The 25,409-nt window shown below is 40.2% G+C and overlaps 1 protein-coding gene and 1 long non-coding RNA gene across 3 annotated transcripts in view; one reads left to right on the forward strand and one right to left on the reverse strand.

The window, feature by feature from the left end:
* The window catches only part of LOC101067531 (leucine-rich repeat and fibronectin type-III domain-containing protein 2), an 88,580-nt gene that overhangs the window by 32,010 nt on the left and 31,161 nt on the right, over window positions 1–25,409 (reverse strand). Inside the window, exons 2-4 of one of the 2 annotated variants that reach the window (XM_029832921.1) lie at window positions 25,292–25,400; window positions 11,101–11,198; window positions 2,527–2,591 (exon numbers count right to left, since the gene is read on the reverse strand). The gene's annotated coding sequence lies outside the window, so the exon portion shown is untranslated. The remainder of the gene's footprint in view (window positions 1–2,526; window positions 2,592–11,100; window positions 11,199–25,291; window positions 25,401–25,409) is intronic. The other variant, XM_003962304.2, reaches the window with a different exon arrangement.
* Window positions 4,592–4,885, forward strand: LOC105417875 (uncharacterized). The gene is made up of 2 exons (XR_965350.2): window positions 4,592–4,669; window positions 4,762–4,885. It is a non-coding gene; the product is annotated as an uncharacterized lncRNA (long non-coding RNA).

Below are 25,409 nucleotides of genomic sequence, written 5' to 3' on the forward strand. Positions count from 1 at the left end.
GCAATGATGTCATCACCTCACATGCACCTCACACATGCACAACCTTTAGTACACCTATTGAAAACTGGTCTCAAAACAATAAGAAAATGGGATAAAAGATATCAAGATAAAAATAGCCTTTCTACATATTTATTTTACTTAGATTAAAAAACAAGAAAAACAAACTAATTTGATTGTAAAATGTGGACAACATTTACCGACGATTCAGGATGCAGTCAAACTTCTGGCGTAGATGTTATCACACATAGTGATTGTTCCTGTGACATGGAGCATGCCCAGTAATTTAAAAGTTAATTCCTACAGCGTTAGTGCCAGATTTTCATTAAGACATCGAGCTTGCGGAATCATGAGATGAAGAGGGGAACTAATTAAAACAGCACATGATGGATTTCCAGTGTTATTCCTCCTGAAAAAACCCTTCTTTAGTGAGTCTCGGCATGGGGAGCCTCCTTACTGTCACTTACATGTGATGTAAGAGATTACACCATTTGGGTTCGGTCTCACGTTCTCCATTTTTTCAAGGTCGGAAGGGCATTTGCTACTTCTATGAGATCAATTGGGGGGGCCCCCAAAAATAAATAGCTCAGTCCATACACCAAATTCATCAAATCCAAGAATTTGTGGTTCAAAAAAGCATCTCAGGTTTAAACAAAGCAACTTAGCTTAATTCATTTTACACATTTTTGCATTTGTTGTCTGAGCCGACAACCATAGAGCACTTGGCGCTGATCACTTGAAATGTTAGGATCGCTACAAATCTCTTCCAGTGTTTTTTTTTTTTTAATATATTTTATTTTTATCACTTCAGTCGAGGATTTTACACATAACAGATTGCTAAACTAAACTATGAACATTTCTTCCAGTTTCCACAATTGATCAGTTATTATCCTACATGTATTATTTAGAAGTATGTTTTAATTTGATGTAAACTCTTCTGTTTTTACTCTTTTGTATCAATTTCACTGCTAACTGACAAAGCCTGGTTGGTAATGTATTTCTGTATGTATTCTCTATGATCTATGCCTATTCTCTCCTCTCCTCTCCTCTCCTCTCCTCTCCTCTCCTCTCCTCTCCTCTCCTCTCCTCTCCTCTCCTCTCCCTGTCCTCCCCCTTCTCCTCTCTCTCTACCCAGCCGGCCATCAGCAGGAGGGTCCCCCTACATGAGCCTGGTCCAGCTCAAGGTTTCTTCGTGTTAAAGGGGAGTTTTTCCTTGCCACTGTTGCTTCTTGGGGGTCAGGCCCTGGGATTCTGTAAAGTGCCTAGAAACAATTTTGATTGTAACAGACGCTATATAAATAAATAGTGATTGATTGATTGATTGATTGATTGATTGATTGAACAAACAAAAAAAACCAATTTGATCTTAAACTCAGTATCACATGAGCTTCATTATCACTCTACCAAGTGCACTAACAGCCGTTACTTTTCCCCAATGCACAGTTTACATTTTAAAACTCTCCACTCTCTAAAATTTACCTGTATTAAGAGGATCAGACTAATTCAGCCATTGAGCATCAATTTTAAAAATTGCCAAAACATGTCTTGTTTTTCAATCTCTCCTTTCAATCAGGAATTCCTTTTTTGGTGTATCATTTTATTCATTCCATTATGAGATCTTCCTAAGTAGACATTAAGCCATCCCATTTCATTATCTTTGGCGGCGAGTGGATGACATCACAGCCTTTCATTTTTGAGTAACAATTTTAAAAGGAATGACCTCATTCCAAGCACAAATGTTAAATCAAGTCCCATTCAATATGATTGGCTAACAAATATCAACACTTATAAGGGCAGACTCTATTGACAACTGTAAAAAGATTTAAAAAAAAAAAAAGAAGCCAAATTTCAGTTGTTCGGTACTAGTTGACAACTTGCTTTTGCTTCCTGGCCTTTGTCGTCCATTAGCACTATAGCATTGTCCTTCCAGTATAAGATTTATGGATTAAGTTTGACCCCTAGATGAATTTGCTTAGTGTGCTCCAGCTGAGAGAGGAATGCACAGTATTAGAGAGAATATATGGACATATATATAGAAAGAGACATGAGGAGCCACTGTGGATGGGATTCAAACTGTTGGTCATGTCCTTGTTTCACAAGTGTGAATGATGTAACAGTGTCACACCACTGCTTAACCTTGTCCTGTTAACAGGGACATGGACGTGTTTATTATTCTCAGAGGGACAGACATAGGGACCTAGGCTCAGTGGAACTAGAAAGCACAGACAAATGCAGAGAAGAAGAAATTTAACAAGTTATCCTGTATTTTTTTTGAATGGGAAGCCTGTTTGATTACATCATTATGTAGTGGAAAAAGAGAGTAATATTAAATTATATGGATATGAAGTTAATTTCAAACTTCAAGATAAGACTTCAAAGACAGATTGTGTGAAAGACAAACCCATGAAAAGAAGGAAAGTACTCTGAATAACCTCATAGAGCTCGAGGGTATGCACTGTGGACACATGCTCACCTCAACCTACTTCAATATGAAATCGAGTGAGAACATTAAAGAAAGAGCAATCTTACCTATAATATGTTGTATTGTGCCATATGGTCCCTCGAAAAACTCCTCCAGGCCACACATTCACTCTCTGAGAACAAAGAGAAAAGCACTTATAGAAAAAGACGAAGAGAAGATTGGTAAAAAAACAGGGTATGTTATACCTCAAGGAAAGTGGGCATGTTCCAATCATCGTGTTGGAGTCAAGATGTAAGAAACTCAAAGAAAATGTATGAGCATTATAGATGGATCTGTTACATATGCTAAACTGTGTGAAATAACAGAATGGCAGTGTGCATGTAGACCAATAACACATTAACCTTCTTGCTGTGTCAAGTCAATTCATCTTAGGTTATACAGCTTCTGTTACAATCAAAATTGTTTCTAGACCCTTTCCAGAATCCCAGGGCCTAAGCCCCAACAAGCAACAGTGGCAAGGAAAAACTCCCCTTTAACAGGAAGAAACCTTGAGCAGGACCAGGCTCATGTAGGGGGAACCTCCTGCTGATGGCCGGCTGGGTAGAGAGGGAGGAGAGGGGGGTAAAGGATGAAAAGACGAGAGAATAGGCAGATGCCTTATACATGCAAATACAATGTCATGGTCTCACACAGGCCATCTGATGTCTAAACAATGTACGGCTGTGAGCCAATTGGGCCAGTGAGGCATGAAAGCCTTCACTGTTTAGGCAATGATATTACGATTTTTACGTAATTATCAGCTGCTCAACAAAAAGCCCTCCAATAACCACCATGTAGGAGGTAAGGGAGATTAGATTGGTTTATGGAAATAGAGCACAGCAGGTTACTCTGAGATCCCCAGAGACATTATAATCTCAGCAGTGACTGAAGGCCCATGTGTTTTCATTTCATTTCTCTTCTTTTTGTGATCACTTGCCGCTGCCCGAATGCACCGTTTATTTTGCTTTGCAAACTCTGAAAGCATAAACACGCATTTACACGTGCCAGAAAGCGTTTCTGCATGTGTTCCAGGTGAGAAAAAAAAATCTGTTTCATTAATGGGGCTGATAACTTGCAAATGATTGTTGTGATGCATGTGGTGAGGTGAAAATGCTAGGAGTCATCCTGAGTGCTTCCCTCTCCCCCTCCCCTTCTGTTGTCTGTTTGCCTGTTTTCTATACCCTACATAGTGCACTCAATAGTGTGGACGCCATTTTGAAATAGTGTCCGAAATGTTAGTGAGTATCGCTACCCTATGTAGTGCACTCAATGTATCCCACAATGCACTGCGAAAAGTAGTGTACAAGCGAGCACCCTAACTCGGAAAACGTATCCCATCAGCCTTTACGGTATCACGTGACGGTATCACGCTGATTGGATACATTTTTCTTATCGTAATTTCTACTGTGCGGTTTGATATATGAAATTTTTGGAAGTAATATTTTTTTTCAGTAGGGGTCCATATGATCATCTTAAAATATTACAACATAAAAGTGTAAAAAGAAAAACAAACAATCATCACTGATCCCCCCCGCCCCTCACTTAAAATTGTTCTTCGGAATCATCTGTTCCTCACCAGGCGACAGAATCTCAGTAAAATAATATTTACAAAGATGAAAAGTAGCCCTGAATCCATTTTTTGATGAAGAATTGCTTTATTAAATGTTTTCACTACAGCGGAATATGACTTGAGAATGTGCCATCACGTCTTGGCTTGAAAATGTCAAGGGACACTAATTATTTTAGGTAATAAGTAATTATTATTGTATTATTATTGACATTAATATTTCATTTTATTATATAAAGTTAATTATCGGGTAAAATATTGCATTTTCATAAAATGACCGCTGAATGTATTTCTGATGGGTTAAAATAATTAAATGGACCTGGCCACTTTTCCCGGCGACCGGTTCGTAATTATTATGCGACACCATGACGTCACTTTACGTAAATGACGCCGTTGTCCGAATACTAACTTTAAATTGAGTGCACTACGTAGTTCACTCAATCCATGTCCCCCCCATGTGAATAGGGAACAAGTGTGCGGTTTCAGAAACAGCCTTTATTTCCAGGCTGGGCGGGGCTGCTTCCTGGTTCCCATCATGCATTTACACACCTGCAACTCATCTCCTGATGATCAACCACACCTGCCTCCTGCTTTAAAAGCCTGGTCCACTGTTCAGTTGTTGCCAGTTTGCTGTTCAACACCTGGTACAGACTGGCTCCTGAATGATCTGGCTTACATGTGTGTTTTTTTTGCTTTCTGTATTGAGATCTGATCTCATTGTCTGTTGTTCCTGCAGATCGTCTTTTTGGACGCCTGTTCGTGCCACCCAGCCTGCTCCAGCTATGATTGTGTTTTGTCTGTGTCCAGTTTCTCTTGGTTTTGTTCTAAAACTACATCAGTAAAGTTTTCTGTTCCAACTACAAACAGTGGTGTGTGTCTGTCTCTGTTTGTATCTGCAGCTCGTAACAGGACTCTCCCCTTCTCATCTGTTTGCACTTCATTCACTTAAATATTTAGATTTCTGCCAGCCTATGTATGTAGATTACAAATCAGATCTTAAACAATAAAATGGACCCGCTGGTGGATTCCCTGGTGGGTTGTGCTTTGTTACTTGACACTTAAAGTACTGCTACTTCAGTTTGTAAAAGGATCTTGTAAAGAGTGGGACACAGCCTGAACAATAAAATCTGCACAATTGGAACCAAATAAAGAGATGATTTATTTCAGAAGACAAACACACTGAAATGAAAGACCTTTTACTTTTTCATGTGTCTTGTTCCTTATCTTTGCTCATAAACATGGCCTCTCGCAGGACATCATGATGAAGGTGTTTTAATTTCCCTTACTGATGCAACAGGGAGCCATAAACATCACATGGTTAAAAAGCTGTTTAGATGATGATGATTCCCTTATATTGTGACATATGAAGCCATTTGATTATCGTGCAGGTTCCAGTGGGTCCTACACTCAAAGTATTAAGCTCTAGTCTAGAGCAAACAAATGCATTATTTATTCTCATTCCAGGGGTAAGTGCAATTAATTTCAAACAGGATAATTCTGTCTCTCTCTCTCTTTTTGTGTTTCTACTAAAAGAAAGCCTTGCAAGAATCCAAATCAATTCTAAACTTTTACGGTCAAAATACTTGAGGCAATACATGAATTATGTTTTGCTAACCTTACTTGCTGCAGTCATTTACACAGCTACATAAAAACTGAATCCCTCACTTTGTTTTTCACTTTGCGTTTCAGTTCACTGTTAGAGGCTCGAGCACATGTTGTCATCCACGCTAAGCACCATCAGTAGCGTATCACACTGGCCCTCAGAAGCAGAGAGAAATACCTCCTCCACAGCTCTTCCTGGACATGCCTTTCAACACTTTTCCCAGGAGTGAGACAACAAACAAACCGCGGCCTCAAAGACAAGCCAGGGTCCCTCCCCCTGTCACTTCATCCTACATCACACCTCCTGTGGTGAAATGTAATCACATTTTCCGCAAGAGCAGCTTTAGTGCCCGCGAGAAAAGGCTTTATCAAATTCACACACACTGTCATTACCCAGCCCAGGTGGTTTCTGCTCACTATCTGTGGCCACTTAAGTTCAGCCAGCATGCTATAGATAGCATGAAAATCACAGGGCAGCTTCAGTGATGTGTGTTGAGGTTTCTCCTGCAGTTTTATCACCACAAATTGTATCTCCTATTGTGTCCTTGAGGTGCTTAGTTGGATATGTTATTTTTATATTTGCAGTAGTAACAATGCCTCACATGTGATATGTGGTTGAAAAGCAAACAAAAAAAAGATCCATAATTAAGAGAACTTGTGCTGTCCACATCACCTCATAAGTGCTTGAACCCATTTTTTAGCCCTCACGCCCACAACGTTATATATCATGTTGCTCCTCTTGTGACCTAGTTGCTTTGACTAGTTTGTGCTGAGCTAAATTTTGCCAAGTCCTGGGAAGACTGATGTCAGATGTATTGCATTGTCAGGTATGTGATTCACTTTGCAGGCCTGACACCCTTGTTGCCGTGGTTATAGCCCTGTGCTCAACTACCCAACTTCTACAAAATGTAGAAATTCAATTTCAGCATCAGAATCCAGTTATCAGATGACTCTGGCTTTAGACAATGCCGTTTCCCTCTACCTTTGCTATTGACCACAAAATATAGAGTTACTATCCTGGCTACTGTTGCCCACAGAAATGGTCGCGGAATCATACATAGAGCCTCCTGCTGTTGTGTTACAGCACTGGGGGGCAGAACATTTGAGGTGGAACATCTTCACTACACGGTGGTGCATTGGAAGGCTCAGTTGCCTCAGAGCAAGAAGGTTGAGGGTTTGATTCCAACTCTCGTGATGTGCTGTTTACATGTTTTCCCCAGGCACCTTCCCACTGTTGAAAAACTTGTACATTCATTGTTAATCGCCCCCCTTTATTGCCTCCGGGAACGACTAAATGTGCATGGCCTGTGCTGCAGTGAGGATGTGTCCCGGCTGTATTCCTGTCCCTCACCGGGAGACTGCTGGGACAGGAGCACTCCTTGTGGCCCTGCTTAGGATTAAGTGGCGATTCAGAGAAAATGGACACATGGACAGAATTATGCATTACATTCTATAGCTTATTTTTAATTAGAAAACAATGTAATTGCCTTGATTTCTTTGACTGGAGAAGAATACTTACAAACTTTTGGCTGAAACAAATGATAGCTATGTAGGTCCAAGCAATGTTTTGATAAAGCACTACAAATAAAAAAAAAATCACCCTATTCAATTCACTTTCTCTCCTGGTTGTGGCTCTGCCAACAAATTGACTTTGGCACATATCTTTAATGTAAGTGTCAAATATCCATCTTGATGACAGCTGGAATGGATAACGCAGGAAATTGTCTCGACAGAACCCCTTACAAATGATTTGGTTCAACTCTCCAATAATTCCAACAGTGCCATTTAATCCAGCTCATATTCACAAGGAGCTCAAAAGCAGACTTGCTAATAGCATGTCCCATCGACAATTTTCTCAGTTGATGACAATGATACAGCCAAGCATTATATCTGATTCACTTCCTTTATAATGGGAACGAATATCCAACCAGTTGTATGACTCCAAGATGTGAGGGTCTCTAAAAATCTTGCTACCAGAACAAGCAGCATTTTTAAGCATTTGCAATACAGTGTATAGAAGAAAGATTATAGACAGCACAAAGACATTTTAAATCTACTATCTTTACATGCTTTATAGAGACACATCCCTTTAGAATGTATACCATAAAATTCCATTAAGACATTGTAGGCTATGTGCAGTGCAAATGTCTGGTTATGAAGCAATTGTAATTTTTGGCAGTGTGGGATCCATTTTGGACGAATTTTAACTGTAGTATTACATCCTTTCCTCTCCCACTTACTAGAATTCATGTAAAAATAGAACCGTTTATTTATCAGAGAATATTTTTGGCACAAATCCAGAGCTACTACACTTGTGATTCAGTCTCGAAAGTGATGATGTAGATCCCTCCAACCCACCTTAATGCTGTTTATCACTGCATGGGGCCATGGATGGCTGAGCTCCATCACTGGGACTTGTTCTGACAGCAGGCTTTTCTGCAGATTCTGGCACCTCCAAAGCAAGGTTTATGTACTGTTTATCCTCTTAGTATTAGTTGCTGTATGCATTGAGGATTTCTGAGTATAGATCTGTGTAATCCATTGGCAGATTCCTAAAAGTCCATTGACTCAGCAGGATTTGCTTGACCTTTTCTGAATAGTTGTTTTAAAAATGCATCAAAAGCTGGCGTTTGACTGGATCTCCATGAAGGTGCACATTATACAAGGATTATTGGTTATTTGCTTAGTTCTTTACTCTACTCTCCTTGTGAGCTTCTGGTATGGTGCTGGTGGAATAATGAATACATAAAGGCAAGAGGTGTGAAAAGGCCAAAGAAAAAGGGTTCCTCGTATTTTCCCATCACTGAGACAAAGTGAGACCAATTGCATTTCCTTGTGGTTTTTCTTCATCAAAATCCTGAAACACGTGCTATATTGTGCATGGCAAATTCATGACATCTGCACATGCAGCCAAATATGAAAGTCTTGAGTGCAGTACAAGACATGAGGGAATTGATGTACAGTAACAAGAGCCTTTGGACCCCCCTTAATGAGCAGGACAAGTGAACCATGATAAGGCTCTGGAGTGAGGCTGTATGAGAAGTGGTGAGGCTGCAGCAGCAAGCCCTAGATGGCTGAGGGAGCAGGAGTTTGTCAGGTAGAGGACAGGCTACCCTCGGCTCTTAAATGAGGCAGACAGACTGTGTACTAATAGACTAAGACAGCAGTTTTCAAACTGCAAGCCTCCCACCCACCCATAACATACCCCATAGCCACTGTGAGTACTCTTTCCACTGGCAATTTATGTCCAACAGATGCCGCAAATTTTACTACCAAACACCTTAAAATGCCACCGAGGAGGCCTGTTTAAAAATGTTAATAATTTTTCTCTGCTGTCTTGGATAAATTTGTGACTGGACTAGCAGTTAATGCTAAAACAAATATGCAGTACTAGGAAGGAATTCAAGGCTAGATGATATAATTTGCAGATATTTGTTCATTCTTAGGGAGTTGGCAAACTTAATGGGAGAAACAGTTTTCAGAAAATACATCGAAAGCCATTAATGTTGACTCTCATGTACATTTACAAAAAAGTGCATTTTTTTCAAATGTTTTTTTCACAATTTGGGTTTTATGCTGACATTTAACCATGCTTTAAAAAAACAACAAAAAAACTACTTTATTACATTGAAAGCATTTACTCCACAAAATGTACATCTGCAAATGTACATCCTGTCATCTCACGGACACCTGGTGCAACACCGTCTAATTTGCAATTCATCAAATAACAAAGCTTGTTTAGGTGCGGAGCTGGAGCTTAACCCAATCTATTTAGGAGGGGCTGCAGAGCCATACCATAAAACCTAAAGAGTGGGCTTGTGTGCTGTACTGAAGGCAAATTCACCTCTAGGTGAAATAGAGGCAGTCCAAGAGGCAATAAAGATATTCCTTTTGATTTCATCTTTGACCGTGTGGAACAATTATAGTTTAACTTTATCAAAGGTAAAGTGTTCTCTTTTTTTCCCCCTTGAACCCTCCTATGTACAATTTCAGACTTATGATTTCAAACTGAATTTCAGTAGAACCAAGTGTAAGTGGTTAAAATCTCTTTGAAGGGCTGAGGCATTGTGGTTCTCTCAAGCTGAACCTCACAGAAATTGCTGCAGTGAAAATCAAACCCCATGGAGTGTGGCAATTCCAATAAAATGAATTGATTTTTTGCTGTTCTGAAAGCCCACTTTGGGGCTTTGCTCTGATTATTGCTTGGACATCCTTCGAGCACTGGTGTAGTGCAGACTTTCATTTTTATTAGGTAAGAGATATACTAGGAAAGTTCCTGCAATACTTTCTGTACTGTCTTGGGTCAAGCTGGAACCTTCCATGTGATTAGTTTTAAATTGCAGGCAAAATTTAGAGATAATTAACGACTGATGTTTCACAGTTAACATCAGCAGATGGAGGTTTGATCATTGCAATTTAGAATAATGGAAAGCATCTTTGACCAGAGGAAGTCTTGATCTTCTTACTCCATATTCTCAAAATGTTTTTTTTAGCCTATCCGCACATTGAACAGGATTTCTGCTAACCAGTTTGTCCCCAGATTCAAATTAGTTTCTATTGTCGCAAAGTCAACTGCGTGTAATTCGTCCAGCAGACATTGTTTTATTCTTCCTTCAGATTCCTGGCAGTGTTGTCCATTCTGCCTCAGGTACAACGTCTTCTCACCATCACTTACCTGAACTCTAAATCTGTTTTCTTCCCCTGAGAACACAATTTAAATGAGCATGGATTAACTCAGTGTCAGGGCAGCTTTGTGCCCAGGATATTGGTTGACAATGAGCTCTGTGGGGACAGCAGTAAACGATGCCAATTTTCTCCAAAGAAAGGGGTAAACGACGGAAGGGTTTGGGAAGAGAGTTTAAGCTCCTTAATCCCGCATTGAGAGTCAAAAATGCTCCAGGTAGTTGAGCATATGTCTCGTTGAAGTAATAGCCATGATCCAAAAATGAAAGGCTTGATGACAAACTGGTCTGAATGCAATAACAGGATCTGATTCAACATTTTTTATTAACTTGTGAAGCCAACCATTGTTATTTAAGATGTTTTAGGGCAGTCAGATTTACTAATGAATGACTGCACAGGGTCTAATTCTAAGAGAGAGCTAAAATTTGAAAGTTTCGACTGCAACTCCATGTCATTTCAGCCTCTGCATTTTTGTAATAACTCTACTCATTTGAACAATATGTATGGTTGTGTCCCCAGTATAGAATCAATTAAAGTCATTCATCCAGTGTGTCTGTGGCTCCATTGTTCCCTCTTTATAACACAGAGTACCTGGCATAGCAGAAAAAAACCTGAATACATGTTAATGAGGAACTTGGTTGCTCCAGCAACCCCCTCAGGGATCCCACAAGGGAAAAGCAGTCAGAAGGTGGATGTAAATGATGGCTTCTCTATCTCCTAGGTGGTCTAATCTATGCTTTGACTGACTAAATGAAACTATATTTGGTCTCTATGATGTATGTATACTTACATTAACAGTTGATGGGCCAAATCACATGATTTATACCAAGACGGAGGATCAGAATCATGCAGGGTTTTTTCTTGACAGCCGTCACATTTGTCTCTGACCTAAAAAAAAAAAAAAAAAAACAGGAGCCAGAATGAGTTGACAGTTAGAGAAACAAAGTCCATTTCCCTTTTTTGATTTGACCTATCACTAAAAGATCTACCGGTAGTTCTGCTCTAAAATTGAAATCATTAACTGGATTAATTGCTTTGCTCACATTCCTAAAAAATAGAGAAAAAGTCTGTTTACGTTCTTTAACCATGCAAGATTGATTTTGAGTCAAATATAACCACTTGACCTTTGAATTCCCCAGATTCTAATCAAATTGAGCCTTGATCATGGATGAAATAAAGTTCTCAATGAATGAAGACCCAAAGGATCCGCTGCCTTTTTCTGTGCCCTGTACCACAGCAATTTCCTGTTTATGTCCTGAAAGGATGGATTGGTTGGTATCATATTTTAACAAGTATGTCTGCAGCTCCAAACAGTTTAATCAGTATGATAAGAACCCAAAAGGGGGTCACAGCTGTCCCCAGTGCATCACAGAAGTCTCCCTCCAATCAACAGTATGAGGAAACTGGAGTACATAGAGCTTCCTATTACATTGTAGTATGCAACACAGGTCAGAAACAGCATTTATTTTTTTAGTATTTCCCCCCCTTTTGCTTTTTATTACATGATCCACAGCTAGTGAAAGCAGGCCAAGGTAGGTAAACAAAAAGCTGTTTTAAAGTCTCAATGAAATTACCTGGATTTGTTGAACAGCACAGCTTTCAGCTGAAGTGGCTTAAGGTCTGTATCTGCTAACTGTGTGTCAAACAGAGTTTAGGTAGTCCATTTAACCCTGGAACACTCAACGCTGGTTGTTTTTTTTACCCACGTCTTTGTGGTTTTGATGGGGTTGCTAACTGTGACGATGTTCCAGGACACACAAGCAAATCAGATTTGTTTGAGAGCTCAAAATCACAAACATTGTTTGCCTTGGCGGGCCTTACAATCTGCACAGCTCATCCACCACATATTTTCGTGATGCCTGTTGTTTGCACCAAACACTCAAATGGTTCAAATTGCCACCAAGAATAGGAAGCGCTAGTTAGAAAAATTGACATTCGTTTAAATGCTGCAGCAATTTTAATGAACACACAAGATGCAGCAGCTGCTGCCCCGACTTGGAAATTTGCATTTGGAAGAAAGATGATTATTTGTCCTGTTATTTTCTGTTTGAAAAATACCCTTTATTTGTTCCTATGAAGGCTTCCTTTGTATCGGAAAACAGACTGTCACGGGCAAACTGATGTTGGCAAATGATTCAAGGGTCTGGATCAGTTTAGATACCCAAGGGACTGTAGAGAAACAGACTAAAACAGTCACAAAAAGGATTGCTTGATAATTACTACATGCTAAAGAGGTCAAATTGTCTTTCTTTGGTAAATGATTTTAATAATCATATCGGATGGTTTCAGCATCTCTTACATTGACAAGCTGCTATTTTTCTTTTTTCTGGAGGTTCTAAGCAACAAAGATTTCCCGCCTCTCTTAGTTGTGGCAGCTAGCTGCTGCCAAATTCGTCTCTGCTTTGATTCTGGCAGCGCAATCTCCATAATGAGATTCCCAGGCCTCAGAGCAGTGTTTTCCATCTATACCTTTACCCACCTACAGCAGCTCCCACACTGCCTCGCGATGAACTCAAATGTGTAAATGCACATCATGCTGTTAAAGTTCAGCCAGAAATCAAACAGCTATAATTATGTTCCTGGTAATTAAATCACTGCCAGTGTAGGTTTGGTTAGTGACAGCTGCTGTGAGAGATTATGGTCAGTATAGGAGTCTTCCTTTCTGGCCTTTTTGCATGGTATATGTTCAGTTCAACTTTATTTATGTAGTATTTCTTACAATCAAGCGCATCTCTATGTGCTTTGACGAGAAACAATGGTTGCAAGAAAAAAACAAAACAACTCCCTTTAACAGGAAGAAACTTTGAGCAGGACCGGCTGGCGGACCTGCAAGCAAGAACTGACAAAGAGGGAAGAAATCACATTCCTACAGTATGCTCTGGGAGCCTCGGTTTGTCACAGTATAGCTAAGATAGCGCATAATCAGTGATTCTGTAGCCACAGTAATTACTCTAGTTGCATTAATATTCATACTTTGGGGTGGGGAGTAGGACGTAAAGGCTAAGCCACCTGTTCCCCCAAGTAAAACAGCACTTTGAGAGCAGAGCGGTCCATCTCTAAATTGAGCCTGGCCTCTAAGGACCTGATAGGAAAAAAGAAGTCTTGTCCAAAAACATGTACATTAGCTGGATTGGAATCTCTAAATTTGCCCTAATTGAGATTGAGCGGATGAATGGTGTCTGTGTCCTGCACTGGATTGATGAACGGTCCAGGTAGGATTCTCACCTGGCAACTGTTGGGATGAGCACCAGAACCCATCGGAAACGCATGGGGAATTATAAAAAACTGCCTCACTTTTCAGTGCTCTGCTCAGGATGTTAAAAATGCAGAGTCAGCACTGCTGTTATAGTATAAAGGCCTAGATGAGGAATGAATATGAGTGTTACCCACCTTGAAGTTTTGATACACAGTTTAGCATGTTTTTCCTTGAAGAGCTCTCCTTTTGTCACCTTTAAACTGTGGGGGCTTGTGCTTGTCAAACAAACACCAAAAACAAGCCATCAACTGCTAATTGCTTTTACTGGAAGTTCATTAACTAACGTATCACACTTTGCCCCAAAGCAGAGTAATTAATCAAGACTGTCATCTACGTAGCCTTAACAGGCTCAATCGAGGTAGACAGGGCAGAAATCCCTTAAACACTGTGTTCAAACCCTGCGATCACTTCACCATCAGTTCAAAATGAGGTGAAAACTATGTGTGCAAAATTACAGAAGGGAATTTGACGGGGTTTAAAATTAAAGCTGTCATTAAACAGAAAGGCCAACCCTGGGGCTGTGGATCAATCTGCCCTAGGAGACACGTCCGCTCAGTATGATAGATCTTCCTTGGATCCCTTCCTAAACCATAGTTTTACCAGACTTGCCATTTTCCAGTCTTGGGTTTTATTCTTTTCATATATACTGAATAATAAGAAGGGGAAAAGGTGAAAGCTCTATTTTAAAAGGTAGAAACCTTGAGCAGGAAGTGGCCCATATGTGGGGACCCTCCTGCTGGTGGTCAGGAGACAGGATGGACAGAATGAAGAGAGGAACAGACTCAAGCATCAAACATGCAAATGCATTAATCAGTGCCATAAGACCAGGCTTAGTTCTCTCTTTCTTACCGCAGGACTCCTTCACATCCATAAACAAGAGGACTGCAGGAGACACTGAGCCAGCGCTGACCAAGCTCAGCAGCAACACCCATGGGGTTGACTGACTGTGACATGTAAATCACTTGATCTGAGGCACTACTTATCTCATCAGAACTTTGACAGACTGACACACAGTCCTGTTAGTCATTGGGTAACAATTCATGAGTGAAAGCCTAGCTTAAATACCTGCTCTTCCATTTGACTTTGTCTTGTCTTTCACAACTTTCAGTGTATCCTTTTGGAAGACACCACCTTATTATTGCTACAATGTGGATGAAAATCATCGGAGAGACAGTGTGCTCTCTTTCTAAATCACATTTAATGTCTCCCTGCCAACTGAGCTGTCATCGCGGCACTACTATGAAATTATTTCTCTTGACGAATTACTGCACGTAATTGGAGGTTTTTTAAAGATTTGGTGTCGAAGGGCATCCTGCTGTCCTGCTCTGGCTCTATCCTCATCCAAGTGCTGGATGGTTTTTATCTGGGCTGCCTTTCTGAATGCTAATCATTGATGCCTTCACAGCAGCAGTGTAAGTCTTTGTGTAAAAAGACCTTTTGGAAGAAAAACATTGCACAGTTGGTCCCTCTCATAGCTCCACAAGCTGCTCTGTGAGGGCATCCTGTGGTTAATCTTCAAACTCTCGCTCTTGCTCCCCTTGCAATATTAAACAAACTTAGCTTCTCGTTCTTGGGTGCTCCCTTTGTTTACACTCTGGTTTAATAAAAAATAAGCACACAAGTTTAGAATAATCTATTTAAATTACAACTATTTTAATAATGATCGAATCTGTCCAAACTGTCCCTCTCCTGGGTCAGGCTTGACACACTTTTCATGATTGTACATCTGTTTCTGTCAGCTCCTACTGAATTTCTATTATTTTATCTATATTTGCATTAGGTTTGGCAGCGTTATACAGCCCTTCCTTTCCTGGTTTTTGGTTCTGCCTGTATCGAGTCTGCTTGTAGGGGCAGTAAACCTCACCCAGTGACTCTATCTTTAGCTCTGCGGTACCGTTGACACTGTTTGGGAACAACCTCAAGTGAAATATGACAGATTTGATCTATATGTGAACAAAACTCTGTTTGAAAACTGATATCACCCATTTTAAATGCCAGACAACACTTTATTATACCGAAATGCTGTTTCCAGTGTCACTACACTCAGGACTTTGCTGCACAATGTTAAGATGAGTTGATTGAAAGATGGTAAAAATAGCAACATTAGAACTCGGATGGGCCATTTAATGTTATCATCTTTAGCAAAAAAAAAAGCTATTACCTGCCAGAAAATCGGAAAAAGAAATTGAAAAATGGTTGTTGGATGGGACATTTGTGACAGTTCTGACTCAGACAGGTAAGAGAAAGACTTGATTCCATCCTCGTGACGGATTAACTGCAGCTGCCATTCATCTATTGCAAAGTGAAATCACTGTGATGGGGCCATTATTCTACATAATATTGTATAACATAAAGTTAAACCATGTCAGTTTCATTCAAAGCAGTTTACTTCAGTTAAAAGTTTTGTTTCTATTCTGTTTGCTAGCATTTAGTTCATGTTTCTCAATATCTTGCTACTTCTTTTAGATTAAAGTTATTATATTTTACCCCTAAATGATGAGGATGTGAAACATATTTGCCTTTCGTCTGTACTGGTACCACTGGTACCGCAACAATGTGAATGCTGGGTGTTTTGCAGCAGGTGCTATAAACCATAACGATACGTCTGAGAGATGAGTTGGTGTATTTATAGTTCTATTTGCATGCAAGATATATGATGATATATACAGGCAGTGACTGTGCAAATTGAGCTGTTTAGTGATGAAAAACCCCCTGAATATTTTAGCTCATGACAAGCAGACAAGGCAAGAGGAGGCTTAATGTATACGCTGGGGTGATAACATGTTTTAAATTCGGAAACTCTTTGTTGATGTAAAATATATTTGAGGAGACAGGATTAAGAGGACTCGCCTGAAGCTCGAGTTTATCTCCTGTCATGTTCCAATGCGCTTATGTATTTCTCTAAACAAGCTGCGAAAAATAAAGCTTAATATGGTATCTTATTCTCTGCCATCACACAGCCATCTAAACTGTTTCATCCTGCAAGAGATCAAGTGACTGCTGTGGTTTCACACCGTTTCTACTGAATCACCACCTGCGGTTTCAACTTTAGACAGTGATAGCTTTTCTGCACTTTATTTTTTCTCCTTTAGTTGAAACTTCTTAACAGATAGTTCTTTGATGTAACTCCAACCTTTGCAGCTGAAGGTCAGATTATGTTTGTAGGTGGAGGTGATACTCCAGTACCGGGTCAGTCCTTCATGACAAAGATGACATTTTAAAAGGTTATTCTCGACAGAATGAATAATAATAATAACAAAAAAAGCTATCCTTTTTAAAAAAAATCCTCTTCCTCTCCTTTTTCCTCCATTCCTCCTGAATACAACCGTGTGTATAATGATGTTCTATTAGAAAACACCGGAGATGTGAAAAACCCTATTAAGAGACACTTGACTCTCATTCATGCTTGAATCATGCATCTGTTTGCACACTGCATCACTTGCCTGCTCTTTAATCACTTGCAAAAAGCCAATTAATTTGTCATTGAGACAGATAATTATTAACATTGAGACCCTGGAGTTGGTCCATATAGAAGGTGTATGAACTCAAAGACCATTGATGGCAAAATCTGCACCTAATTAAATTGGGTTCTTTCTCATTCTGAGTCTGGGCTGGATGATGAATGATTCTGCAAGTTAGTTTGCGGTAATCCAGCAACTTCAGAGCCCAATTCACGATGCCTTTCAGCAGATTTGTTTAAAAAAAAAAAAAAAAAAAGCTTCTGTTACAATGATACTAATGGCTTTGTTGTGTTATATTTAGGTTCAAAAGACAATTGTAGATAAAAAAGAATTTGAGTATTATTTTATCTATTGCTCCTGCTTTAGTTTGTTCCATTGTAACTACAGATGGTGGACAGATGCCATCTAAATGGAACTAATGACATTAGCGTAGGTGTGAATTAAACAATAAACCATTTCAAAGTCAAATCTCCTCATCTGCAAGTGTTTCGGTTTTGTGTTTTTTGCACAATACAGAAAAACAAGAGCATGCTAAGAACCCTCACCGTAATAATATATGATTGCATGGGTGCTTCAGGGAACACCTAAACCATCTGCTCCCTCCCTCCTCCCTCATTCCTACTTGACAAAGAAAACTGTAGTGATCCTATGGCTTTGACAAATGTCAAAATGTGCATTTATAGAGTAGATTGTCCTCCAATGTGTGTTTGAGATTTTTGAAATCCTGCCTCCCCCCCAAAGGCAGCCCGGATAGTGATCCCGTTAAAGCAGTAGAAGAGGGATAGATGGAACGATATACATTCTTAAATCAGCTATTTATTTATTTTTTTTACAAATTATAACACGCTTTTATTTAACTACAGTATTTGTCAAATATTTTCATAATCTACAATAGTGAAATAATCTTCATGTTTTAGGTGAGAAAACAAAGCTATTTATGAGTAGAATGAACTTGCTGTTTCTTATTATTTGAGTAATTAAGATTTCTATTAATAGATGAACATTTTGTGTAAAAATCACACCATCTCTGGTGGGTTTATAAGCCAAACTGAATTACTAAATACTCCTTCTGGCAGTCTAATACCCTGCCATTTCTAAATGTAATGGCGAGGCGCTCGTCATCTACACCAAAGCTGTCCGTCAGCAGAAGGAGCCTGAATTGCTTTTGTTCCCATCTGATGAAACCCTGAGATTTATTGATAGCAAGCTGGATTGTGTTTGCTGTGTGCTGCAAAAAGAAAAGAAAAAAACAGACCTAAACAGCAGAAAGATGGCGAGACGTGATTGAAGGGTTCTATACGATGCTCCCATCATACATACAGCAAATCTGAATCAAATATTAATTACACAGATTGTATCAATAGCTCGTTTGATCAGCATACTATGATTGCCGTCACAATCTATAAAAAGAACTTGTCATTAAATCTTTTGCTCTGATTGATTAGAAGCGTCTTGCTGGTTAGTGATATTTGTGTTTTTCATCACTCTGTGGCCAGTCGGAGATGAATCCATCTAAAGTGAACAGCTGAACCGCGCGGTGCGCTCGCTTTCATCCTTGTTGACGTCGTTAGACGCTGCAATCACATCGCCTGCCGTGTGTGCCAGTGTTTAGCTTCGTCTGAATTGCACACAGCAGCATCATCAGCGTAGCTGAGATCATTACAGTTATTACCGTTTCTCCTGATGGGCATCATTTAAAAATACGAAGCCACTGGAGGACTGACGTTTTGTCAGCACGTAAAGTCAATATCATTTGTGTAATAGCTGAAGTGAGCCTCTAGAATGCTGTATGGTTACTCCAGGGCATGATGATTGTGGATTGAGGCTTTTACTGTAGCTGTCAGAGAAGAAAGAGAGACGTTATTTCAAGCTGTAGCGTTCTGCAACCTGCCAACGGAGAGCAGGAGCTGCATCGCCACGTGGGAAGAGTCGGGACTTTCATCACATCGTGAAGGAGGCCTAGACGCGAGTGGTTTATTTCACACAGTATTTCAGCCTGTGTCTCAAAGGCATCTGTGTGAATCCAAGGGGATTAGTGGAATTCTGAATGCTGACAATCTCCATTATCCGCTCCTCTCTCACCTGACACCTGACACCTGACCTGACCTGATCAGGGATTCATGTGTTATGAAACACACGAGCACATTATAATGATGACACCTCAACGGAAAAAGGGCTTCTGGGGGCTACGAGGTTAACAGCCACGGAGTTTGCGTTGAGCATTGGTTTTATTACGATTATTGCTGTTGAAAATTAGCGAGGCGTTAAACCCAGGGAGTTTTTCAAGTATCAGTCTGTTTGATGATAGCAACATCTCTGGAATTAAACCAACTGGGACTCTGAGAGGGGAGTTAAGGGAAAATAAAATAAAGGGAATTCTTCTCAGTAGTTATCACAGCGCTAACTCCCACCAAGCTGTTTTGGTGGAACAGTTTGATGTCACGCAGGATCCTCGTATGCCCAGACTTGTGAATGATGGTGCTCAACTTACACAAAGAAAACGAAGCAAAAAGATTACATATTTGACATGTCGAATTCAAGAAGTCCCAAAAACAGTGTTAGCTTAAAGAGAAACACAATTAGTGCAAAAGAGCAAAATAAATACCTCTTAACTAATGAAAGATTTTGTTAAATGGGGGCAGATTTACATATCAAAGGATTTTAATGGTGTGTCTTACTTTCATAATTCTAATTGACCACCAGTTTTAGATTGAAATACATCAATGAGTCACTGATATCATTAGCACTGAACCTTCTAAAATTGTATGTGTGTGGACTCAATGCCCTCTTGCAATGTGTAACGTGTGAAAAAATCTCAGCATTGCAAATGTTGGCGGGCTGCACTCTTGTCTGGCAAAGATTGATGTCGGATCATAGCTGTTGCTCATAAATTTGATGTGTAATTCTTCCTTTTTGACGCTCTCTTGTCCATCTCATCCTTCCTCATACATACGTAACTTCACCCCCCCCCTCCCATGCCTGAAAATTAATGAGTTTTCAAGCTGTGAATTTGATAGCTGCAAGTTGGCAGAGTGAGGTGACATCCAAGCAGTTGGTCCAAAGAGAACCACTTTTGCAATTCCTAACGTGGAATTTAGTAATGTAGCTCAGTAAAAATTAATTACTGTTCATATTTGGGTGCCGTGTTTGAGGCCTTTTAAGTTCAGTTTCCTTCGGCCAATGACATGCAAAGAGTTATTATAAACTAGTAATTGTCTCCCTCTGCTCGCGCTGGTGTGCTGAGCAAATATCTCTTTGCCCTAGTCTGGACGTCTGTCTGGCTTCAGTTGAGCCCTCAGAAACCACATTAATTTACCTGTTTCCTTTCTCATCAATAGCACCACTGCTGAGGCTCTGGGTGAAACCATCTACAAGCTTTTCCATTAGTTAGGAGTCTGGTTAGATTTAATGTTAAGTTCTCCATTGATTTTTGTCTAATTGTATTTCTGACCTAACACCTTGGATGCTGAAAGGGTAGAAAATCGTGTTGGCGTGAACGTTTGGAGTTGTTGCAATCCTTCACATTAGAAAAATAAATGAACAAAAAAATGAAGAAACAAGCTACAATCCCAGTCTTCCTCAGTGCCACCTGGGTAGTTTTAGCCAGCAAAGAAAACAAACTGAATTCCCCCGAGATCTCCACTGCATCTCATTCTCTCTATTGCCATCCGTGCTCTCGCAAAAAAGGGTCCCATGCTGCAATGCAAATTAAAGAATTTCCCTATAGCAGCATTTTTCTAAACCCCAGAAACTGTCAAAGCACTCACAACCACTTTGAATGTAATGATGGAGCATGAAAAACAATCTTCACAACAGCAGACGTCCTCGTGGTTCCAAAATGGATGTAATGGCGAGGCTACTCGGGGGGGGGGGGACAAGGACCACAGAACGGTTCCCGATACGATCTTCTCTCAAAACTCCGTCACTATTGTTTGCGCTCTTGTTCATCAGCCAGAGTGACAGTTTTGGGTCGAGTTCATAAACAGCTGCTGTGGGAGAAGGAGTTATTCAGAGAACACGCCATTCAGACGCGTTCTGATCAAAGATGCTGCACAGAAGATGCTCTGCTTCGGTTTCATCCGTGTTTTTCACAGGGAAAATTCCGAATGACTGACTGACGAGCTCGAGCAAACTTTGTTTGACCATCTCTTTAAACTGAATTTGTTGGGCAAATGTTCAGTCTTTCTGAACGTAAACGGCTTCCTGAACCCTTTTGTATCTCTTGTGCAGCAGAATCTGACATCTGAATTATTCCGCTGACACTAAGTCATGTGACGTGAACCTAAAACTACAATATAAAACGCAAACAAAACAAAGATGAGCTTTTTGTTCTCTATTATTTTAGTACTTCAGCCATTTAAAATGTAGATAGAAGAAGAATCAGGGATAGTATTGGCACAAGGGGACGTTAATCAACAGTTTTGACAGTTTTTGATTGGATGCTTAGAAGTAAATGGAGTCTGGGGCCAAATGATATACTTGTGTCCTCTGAGAAACACACAACTGTACATCTTTGCAAAACGACCCAACATAAGCAACTTTTCAAGTGAGACCCTGTATACATATATTAAAAGCTGCGAAGCCTCGAACAACAAAGCACCTTCAATGACTGCCACAGCAACAAAATTCTTCCAAGCAGCCGCAGACAGCCAACATTAAAGGCCGTCAATATCCATCACATTTGCTGTGGCAGACAGACTTTTCATCTAGCTCCGATTAAAAGGTGGCGGTGAAATGTGAAAGGACAAAGTTGGACTTCAGAGTGGGAAAAAAATGGAAACAAACATTCCGAGAGCTCTTTAATCACTGAACTGCAGCTTGTTACGACATAGCTCAACTCGTCCTCGGGGACTTTATCTCACCTGTTGAGCAGCAACATGTGGAAATTGCATCAGTATTAGTAAAACCATAATATAAAACAGACTGCCAGAGTAGGACGTTTATTATAGGACGGCCATTGTGGAAAACAAATCAATCTGTGTTTGCCCTTGTACGTAGGGAATAATCATGTATGAAATGAGATTCCATAAATAATTACTGAATTATAATTGCAGGTGATTTTTTTATTATTACCATTAACATGGTTAGAGCATTGGTATTTGAATAGTACAATCAGGACATTTTTAGAAAACAGGAGCCTGAGATGGGGGCACTGAAAACACCGTAAACATGGTTGTGATATTAACCATTAAACCTTTTCTAGCTCTGTTTTCTTGATGTGGGCATGCAGGGCAATCTGCGTTGGTGGGACGCCACGCATGTCAGAAAAGGTGAAAGCTGTTTTGTTGAAGCTCTCATGGTCAATACAGGTCGCCAATTATATTACAATTTAAAGGAGCCCTTGTAAGCAGGAGAACAAACAGGTAGGAGCACAGGTGACACAGAAAGGCCAAACACATGGATTTTTAATTTCAACCATTTTTACTGACACTTTGTGCACCCTCCGTTTCTCCGAAGTATCTTTTGTTGTTGTCCCAAAGCCCATTTAACTCAAGGCAACCGTTCCGTGTTGTCATTTCTAAATGTGAGTCATTACAGAGGTGAATATCGTGGTTTATTATTCGTTGAATTCTGATCACCTCAGGTTTCTGACAGGCATGAATATCAAGCAAAAAGTGCGTCAAACAATCTGTAGAATGCAGAGATCGGCTAGGAATGAAAGTAAACCCATGTCAATTCCTGCCAGGATTGAATGTGCTCCGTTCCTATGTGTTTGATGAATATAATCTACCATCTGTCTGTGTTCTGCTGCCCCTGCTTGTCCTTCACACCGCCCTGAGATTCTACATCAAGTGGAAACAAGGTATTATTATCCACAGCCACTCTCATCACGGTGGAATATTCTACAAGGACTCTGCACCAGGAATCAATCCTAAGGGAAATGTCTTTGGGGGCTGAGGATGAGGATGAGGAAAACTCATCCACAGCCAAAGGAACAGTTCTTTTTCGATGAGAAATAATGAAGAAAATCAGTTGGAGGAGTATGGGCAGGGTGAAGAAAAGCATGGGGGGGGGGGGGGGGGGGGGGGGGGGGGGGGGTTAAAGGGGCAGAAAAGGAAGAATCACAGATGCTGAAAATACAAATAGACAACAGCACTAAAGTGGGGAAACTAATGAGACAAGAATACAGGAAGGATTAATGAAAGAGCAAGCAAGAAGGGAAATGGGGTGGAGGGATGGAGAGAGACTAAACAGCCCCTCTAGAAATTCATTGTGTCCCAGCATCAATCAGTTTATGCAAAATTAGCCAGATTCTGCATGCAGCCCAATCGGCAACTTTCAGGCTCAAATGAATAGTCGCTCTAGTTTTCAGGGACTGCAATGCCGTTCCCAGATGAGAATGTGAAGATTTTGGTGATGATGGCGCCTGAGTGGCCACGCACGCAGGCACAATTCTGATACAACACGAAAATAAGGGCACAAAATGTAATGTTGTACTGTCAATTTCACGAAGGTTTGGTGGTTTCACAGGCCTCATTTCAAACAGAAATGATAAACCACACAAAGGAGTCTCTGTGAAAGTATCCTGCTAAATCTGAAGATTATTTGGTTATTTGTCAGTACATTTAGCAGTAGTTTGGAAAGACAACCAGATGTGCTGCAGAGGTGCCTCAGCCTCTTTGTAACCGTGGTAGTTTTGCTACAGTATAAGCTCTTACAAAGAGCTTTCTCCAAAGCATTTTGTTATTTTTAAGACTGAAATATGCATACTAAACGACTGTAGCATCCATGAATGAAGGGCACATGTGGCTCTCGTGTCCTATGCAATTAACCTGGTTTTTTTAGCAGGCAGCAATCTGTGGGGAAGCAATTAAACGGAGAATTCTGCTCCATGTTTGGAGCACTCCTGGCCTTGGAAAGAAAAAGAAAAATCATGGACGTATCAAAAGTCTTGCAGTCTTGAGTAGTGATTTTTAGTTAAATAAAAGAGGTGGATCTAAAGTGGATGTAAAGAAGGGCCCAATTAGGATAGAAGACGTAGGACCTGTGAAATACGTAACAATGGCGGGAGCGTCTCAAAAAGCATCATCGGACCCACAGTCTTGATCGTCGGAATTGAATCATGCAATTCCTGATTTTTGCTTTCCAAGGGTTCATATTTTCAATTGCGATTAATCGCTTTTTTTTAAACTATCAAAAACTCGCTGCTTTGTATTGTAGCAACATGAAATGAAAGAATAAGCAGCATTTTTTTTTATTTTTAATTAACAATGCAACAATGCAAAATCCAAAGATGGGAAGACACATTTCAAAGTAGTAGTTAGTTTAGAAACTTTTTTGTCTCTTCTTATTAACCAGGCAAAATGCTTGAATACTTTGCTGAATAAATCCCCATTACTCTGCCTGAGAATCTCCTACAAACATTAAAAAATACAACCTTTTTAGGTATAAGCCTCTCTTAGACATTTTAAAAGATGGCTGACAGGTCTGCGTAGCTCATTAGCCGTCAGCGTGCTGCCACTGTTTAAACTTGATGTTCTTCCACACCGTTTGACGGAATCTTATGAAAATTCACACAATTACAATAGCCCCCGCCACCCCCACCCACACACAATAAAGTGATCATTTAGCTCAGAATTCCCCCGTATTCAAACACTTGTTAAAAAAGAGACTTTACACTATATGTGTATAAAAAAATTACGGTGGCGAAACGACATGTTACATTTTTTTTCCCCTCTGCGCTGAATTAAACGTGGGAGTTAATGGGAGCCACACCTGACTCAGCTCGTTTTACGGAGCAATGATTGATTTAACGTTTTTCAAAACCGACGTTTGTGAGGCTAGAGCCTAATTTATGGTTGCCCATCTGCGTACCTACAAAGGGAGGTGTTGCTTTTATGTGTCTAAGATGTTCTGGGGCACTGCTATGGTGACTTATTCGTTCGAAAGGGTTTCGCTGAGTAACGATGCGACCCCTCGAGGAGAAGTAGAACAGAAGTGTGAAAGCGTTGAGACATGTGAGACGTGTGAGCAAATCCCCAAAATAATTGTACTCAACATACAGATGTATGATCCAATCTCGATGAGATGGAAAGTAACCCAAAAACAATCAGCATTAACATGCAGTAAAACAATTAGTGTCGTATAAATATCGCGTTACTAGGTTTTTTTCGTATTCAACACCCATAGAAAAGTTGACTCTGTTTTAATAGAACCAGAGCGAGCAGGGGAGAAGCCGCTCCTTCTATCTGCTGAGGTGATTTCTTTTTTCCAAAGGTGAGTGCGCCTGAGCAGCTTTGTGTGTGAGTACACTGTGTCCTGACCTTGAATTCCTCCTGCAGGTAACAAACACTCCCAAGTATTTTCCCCTCCTCCTACGGATGAAAGCCGCAAGAAAGAAGCCGTTCACCACCTCACAGCTGACTCGTTCACCTGAAAAGA

The sequence above is a fragment of the Takifugu rubripes genome, chromosome 2 (assembly GCF_901000725.2).
Source record: "Takifugu rubripes chromosome 2, fTakRub1.2, whole genome shotgun sequence".
NCBI lineage: Eukaryota > Metazoa > Chordata > Actinopteri > Tetraodontiformes > Tetraodontidae > Takifugu > Takifugu rubripes.